Source organism: Phodopus roborovskii, unplaced genomic scaffold, assembly GCF_943737965.1.
Source record: "Phodopus roborovskii unplaced genomic scaffold, PHOROB, whole genome shotgun sequence".
Taxonomy (NCBI): domain Eukaryota; kingdom Metazoa; phylum Chordata; class Mammalia; order Rodentia; family Cricetidae; genus Phodopus; species Phodopus roborovskii.
The window spans coordinates 101044-107043 of NW_026125034.1; the positions used below are offsets into that span (position 1 = coordinate 101044).

General features: G+C 43.0%; 1 long non-coding RNA gene across 1 annotated transcript in view; it reads right to left on the reverse strand.

Annotated features, from left to right (window-relative positions):
• LOC127237706 (uncharacterized) overlaps window positions 1-5043 on the reverse strand; it is a 46497-nt gene extending 41454 nt beyond the window's left edge. Inside the window, exon 1 of the long non-coding RNA XR_007835896.1 lies at window positions 4966-5043. This is a non-coding gene — a long non-coding RNA (uncharacterized LOC127237706). The remainder of the gene's footprint in view (window positions 1-4965) is intronic.
• Between the last annotated feature and the right edge of the window lie 957 nt (window positions 5044-6000).

Here is a 6000-nt window from a genome sequence, read left to right on the forward strand (position 1 = left end):
ATGTTAACAGCCTTCCAACTGGGGAACGGATGGACAGGTAAGCATATATTCTCAAAGCGGAAGATGCTTCTAGTGGCCCAGTGGGCAGACTAAGCCTATATGGAGACAATCACTGGTCTTTGATTTCCCTTGCATTCCTTATTTTTATTCAAATAAAAACAGATTTAAAAGCTTATTTTCCTGTGCCCAAAGCACAAAAAGGCTTTCTAAGTTCTCAGGCAATGCAAAAAAATCTAGGCTGGGGGTTGGGGGTGGGGTTTCTTTGAGCAGAAATAGGGCTTCCTATTTTCAGGTCTATATTTTCCCAATAGTATGGAAATCACTTCTCTTTTTAAAACAGCAGAAGTCCACCTAACAGTAAGTCTGTAAGATGCTGTGATGAGTAAAGAATGAAGTGATTCATAGAGGGATTTTAGAATTGAGACCTGCCAGTCAAAAATCCCTATACACGGCAAAATGGATAGTTTTAAGTCGGCTTGATGGAGAAGAAAGTCAATCTCATACACTGATTAAGAGAAGATCTTATGTGCTCTCATCATGTCAAAGAGAACACTTGGGACAAAGAGGCTCAAGGTAAATGACTACCCAAGGCCACAGAGTCGGCTTGTTACAAAGTCTATAGTACAACCAAGTCCAGTGTTTTGTTTTTGTTTTGTACCACACCTCTCTGTGAATGGGAAGTGTTCTACCTGGCTAAACTTCTTCCCTAATTGTACAAGGTAGACACTCACACTAGAATCAATAATCTCAAAAGACCTGACATTAGGTTTACCACATTTTGTTCCTCACCCCTCGAACACAGAAGCCTGCAACTTTCTAAGAATTCTTTGTAACGACTGGCTCACCCAGTTAAAAATGGCACAGTGCAGATTAGAATCAGGCATACTTTCAATAAAAGGTTACTGGCTATATGGATGCACGTTTCTGTTTCCTATTTATTGTCCAAGGGATTCATCCACGGAGCAAACAGTGGCTTTCCCCAAATCTCCCCTTAATAATTAGGGAAAAAATGTAGGCACTTCTCAGATCTCCACTTCGGCAATGTTTTGGAAAGGGAAGGACCTGACCTTTCAAGTCTATTCAGTAACATGGATGAACCAATTCACACAGCACATTAAGGCAGCAGGCATCTTCATTGCAGTTTAATGAGCTCCTCTGAAAGTTCCTGCAGATAAGAAGCTAGATTCTTACCCTAAATGGGATAACAAAAAGCCTTTCTCTTTCTTTTCTTTTTTGCCACAAATAGAAAATTAGCTCTGAACACACTGCATGTGAGACATGGTACCTCTCAAAATGCTAAAAAGAGAGAAATGGACACCAGACTAAAAACAGAACAAGTGTACATACCAAGTTGTGTCCTTAAAACACCATGGACCAAGAAGTGTGTGTAGCAGGATGTGCTTAATTCACACAGTATTCTAGCTACATTAATTATAGCACGTAGGTGGGTATAAGAACAGTGTGCTGTATTCTAACCTGCCATCTACAGTAGGAAAATACACTTTAAAAATTACTTGTGTGTGTGTGTGTGTGTGTGTGTGTGTGTGTGTGTGTGTGTGTGTGTGTAAGTGCATGTATGTGCTAGTGTCCTGAGAGGCCCTGATGCTGTCACATCCCCTGGTGCTGGAGTGATGGGCTGTTTTGGGTGTTTCATATGTGTCCTAGGAACCATCCTTTGGAAGAGCAACAAAGGCTCTTAATCGCTGAGCCATCTTTCCATCCATGACAACACACTTCTTACACAGGGCTTTCTTAAAGTTACCCTATTTTTCTTCTACATAGCAGCAGGTTGCTAAGTTATGTGGGACTTGGGGAGCATTCTAGACTCTTAATAACATGGTAAAGGGCCATGGCATCTATGTCCACTTTGAAGAAATTTTAGCATAAGCAATGCAGTGTTACTAACGGATTAAAAACGATAGCTTTTACAAAGTCGGCAGCTCTGATTAGAGTTTTCTTGCTCAGAGTGGTTGGCCAATATTATGTTGAAGATGCCTACGTCTTAGTCAATACCACACATCTGGCATACTACAGGGGGTTTCACTGGTGAAATGAAAGTTGATAAGGTATATGCTTAAGACAGGCTTTTTGTTATTCAAATTAGCGATGTTTAAATAAACATGTAAATGGGCAAAAATTAATGTAGAAAGCATAAGACTCCAGGAGCTCTGTGACTTTCCCCCTCAGATATGAACCTGAGGTTCTGTTGTAAATGACCTTAGGTCCAACAAGTGAGGGAAGAAGATCCCATGTGACACTCGCTACAGGGCCTGCATGTGACACCCATAAAGAGCCCTGTGTGTGACAGCCACTGCACAGGTAAGGGAATCTGATCCTAGAAAGCTGACACGTTGACCCTGAGCTAACCTTTACAAAGCAGATTTGAGTGGAGTGCTTTAAAAGGCCAGCTGAACAGCTGAAACCGCCCTGAGTCCCAGGACAGTCTGTGATGGTCCCCTCCCCTGCTGTCCCTCCCCCTGCTGTCCTCCCCTGCTGTCCTCCCCTGCCGTCCTGTAAATGTGAGTTCAATAGAAGCCTATGTGCATTAAGTAGAACTCCAGCCACTCAAGTTGCTGCCTTGAGCAAATCCTCACCCCAAGTCTCAGCCACTTCCTGTGGCCCCTGCTATGTGGCAGAGACCTGAGCAATACCTTCTAGAGCATTATAATACCCCCCCCAACACACACACACACACACACACACACACACACACACACACACACACCCACCTCAGGAGAGCCATGCTGAGAGCCAGGGCAGGCTGAAGCCCAGGCAGCCCCAGAAAAGAGAAATTCACTCACCAGGCAGAGAGTTCACAGTTCTGACAACTTCTCACATTGGAGACCTTCATATGCACAGCCCTGGCTTTTGTATAAACTTTTCTATAACTTTCTAAGACCAACATACAGGGAAAAGAGAGAGGTGCTAACATAGATATTTATTTTTAATCTTTCCAGCTCTGGACAAACTTGTAAATAAACCCATCTCCATTATCTGGTTCCCATCTCCCACTTTCCTTTTGGCACAGTGATGAGCTGAGCGGGAGACTTCACATTCCAGTTTGTGCTAACAGGTGGGCTTAAGACCTCAATATACACATTCTAACGACAGTGCTGAGGCCAGCCAGCCCATGCGCAGTACATTTTCAGGGTTTGCAGATGGTCATTGTTTTCTTCTGGGCAGAGTGGTCCACGGAGCACCCAACAGGCTGTGGTGGTTTGAGTAAGAATGAATGCAAACACTCTTGTGTTTGAATGCCTGACCCAGAGAGTGGCACTATTAGGAGGTGTGGCCTTGCTGGAGTAGGTGTGGCCTTGTTGGAGGAAGTGTGTCCGTCCCTTTGGAGAATGGGATTTGAAGTCTCATATGCTCAAGCTTCCCCCATTGTGGGACAAAGTTGCTTCTGTTGCACTATGCAGGGCTCGAGCTCCTTCTCTAGCACCCTGTCTGAAGCAGAACTATTTCATCGGGACTACCAGCTCACAAATAATCACACTGAGACTTATGAAAGCTTGGGCCTTAGCAGAGGCTTGTTCTCAACTAGCTCTTATAACTTAAATTAACCTATTTTTATTAATCTCTTTTCTGCTGTGTGTCTTATTGGCAACAATGCTTTCTTCCTCTCCGAGTCCTTTTTGTCCCCATTAGTCCTGCCTAACCTTTTCCTGCCTAGCTATTGGCTCTTTATTAAACCATTCACAGTGGCACATCTTCCACACAATATAAAGAAATATTCTCTATCATGTGTCTGCCCACCATGAAAATAATGGACTAAACCTTGAAAACTGCAAGCCAGCCCCAATGAAATGTTTTCCTTTATAAAAGTGTCCCTTCACAGCACCAGAAGCCCTAACTAAGACAGGCTGCCATTTCATCCCTGCTGTATTAGACTATACTTTGAACTCTCAGGTAAAATAAATCCTTTTCCTTTAAGTCATTTCATTACAGCAACAAGAATAGAAACTTAGACAAAACCCATGCCCTCAAATTATAGCAAAAACAATTTTTCTTCCCTTCAATAGCATAAGCTGGGCATTATTATTAAAGGTGGGAAAAATAACTAACACAACACACAGAAAACAAGGACAGGTGGTACTCAAAACTGTAACACACACACACACACACACACACACACACACACACACACACACACACACACACATGGCCCAGAGACAGATATTGAGGCTTAAGCTAAAGATCAGGGAGGCAAAGTAACCAAGCTACCAGAGAGCTCTTACCTCTAACAGGGCATTCCTATTCTCAATGGGGCTGGAGAATGAACGCCTCCTCCTACTAAGATCTTACTTCTGTTTTTATACCTCCCTAATGATGAGATTAAAGACATGTGATCCCAGGTGCTGAGATCATCTTTGTGTGAGCTGTTTCTCTTTAGGAATGGATCAATCTTATGCAGATCTGGGTGGCCTTGAACTCTCAGTGATTGGTCTACCTCTTAATCCTGAGTCCTAGGATCAAAAGTGTATGCCACCACCTCCTAGCTTCTACAGCTTGTGGCTGACTTTGCTTTCTGAATCATCAGGCAAACTTTAATAAATCATAAACAATGTAACACTACACAGGACTAACTCATTTCCTAAGCTTTGGGCACTTCTGTCTGACAAGGGAAAACTAATGTTGAGTGGCCACATGGTGGCACTCTAACTGGGCATCTCTTCCCAGCTCTGAGTTCAGTGACATCACACAGGTAGGTCCTTGACATTGGCCATGATTGAGAGGGCACAGTGCTAGGGAAAAAAAAAAAAAAAACCAGTTGATGCTACAAGTCACTGGTTTGGTTGGGGTTCAGGGCTGGCTGTTAACCGTTCATTAGAACACCATTGGTGTGCATGATGTTAAATAGAGAAGACTTCCCGTCCTCTACATATAACACTTCACAACCACACTATCACAGAGGGACCACACCGTCATGCACATTGGCCGCCCAAGGCGACAGGACACACTCACTTTTGAAGCAGCTGGGTCCACTAGTCTCTGGCGATGTCGAGCTGAGTTGAAATGGCTCTTCGGAGGCTGCCCTTCCTGACAGTGAATGGAAGATGGGAAATGAACGAGAGGCAGGGAGGGGAAAAGTGGGCATGGGATGATGGGAGAATGGCCAGAAAAGGAGAGGACAGCGTTTAACGGTACTGTACTTTGTTTAAGCCAAATATCCATTAAACACACACACACACACACACACACACACACACACACACACACACAAACCATGTTCACCCCCACAAAAATCACACAACTCAAGCAAGTCATTATATTAAAAATAGCCAATATATACATTTGTGTAACAATGCCACAAGCCCTGCCCAAGATTCAGACATTTTACAACAGATCCTTATTCTTCTGTTAGCTGATCACACTAAGGAAAACTAGGGTACTATATTCCTGAACCCAAAGTTCTCTTTCCTAAGGAAACAGCATCATGGAGCTTGCTCATGGTCAGACTACATGCTTACTTGATATCATCTAAATGTCATAAGGACCACAGTCTTCCTCATACCTAGGAAAGAAATAACTGTCTTAAAGGCCCTCTCTCTCTGTGTCATCCCAGTAGAATTAATCTTTTTTTGACAACCATCAATAATTCCCCTAAATGTGTATTTTACATTATTGGTTTAAATAGGGGCTCACATTAAGTTTATTATGTACACTGAAGAGTGGTCTTTCCCTGAGCTAACTCTGTTAACAGCCACATGGAATGACAAAGCAAGCACAAACAAAACACACAGAAAGCTTAACACTTAGCACCCCTCATTATAACACACACACACACACACACACACACACACACACGCAAACCATAGATTCATAATTGAAAGACAATAAATTGTGAATAGAGCCCTCCCCCAAATCATAGAGTCCATTTGTATCTTTCAAAGCTGTACAATAAATAGTAACAATTTAATGAGAATGCTACCCCCCAAATGAGTAACAACTCCAAGATGGCAAGTGACAATCCAACAGAGAGACGGTCTCATGAAACCT